The sequence below is a fragment of the Nematolebias whitei genome, chromosome 14 (genome assembly GCF_014905685.2).
Source record: "Nematolebias whitei isolate Nwh7 chromosome 14, NemWhi1, whole genome shotgun sequence".
Lineage (NCBI taxonomy): Eukaryota > Metazoa > Chordata > Actinopteri > Cyprinodontiformes > Rivulidae > Nematolebias > Nematolebias whitei.
In genome coordinates, this window is record NC_056511.1 from 46,134,039 (window position 1) to 46,134,241 (window position 203).

Consider the following 203-nt stretch of genomic DNA (forward strand, 5'->3'; position numbering starts at 1 on the left):
GATCATCGATCATCAACGATCAATTACAATGATCATCGATCATCAACAATCATTACAATGATACTGAAATTACCTTTAAATGTGTATTTTGTTGCATAGAATCATAAATGCAATAAACGGACCCCCAACATTTTCAATAATTTGTAGCGAGTCCTCCGTGGTCCAGGACGAGGCTGCGGGCTGAGCGTGGTCCAGGACGAGGC

The 203-nt window shown here is 41.9% G+C and overlaps 1 protein-coding gene across 1 annotated transcript in view; it reads right to left on the reverse strand.

The window, feature by feature from the left end:
* tiprl (TIP41, TOR signaling pathway regulator-like (S. cerevisiae)) overlaps positions 1-203 on the reverse strand; it is a 45,842-nt gene that overhangs the window by 1,056 nt on the left and 44,583 nt on the right. The gene's annotated exons all lie outside the window — the stretch shown is intronic.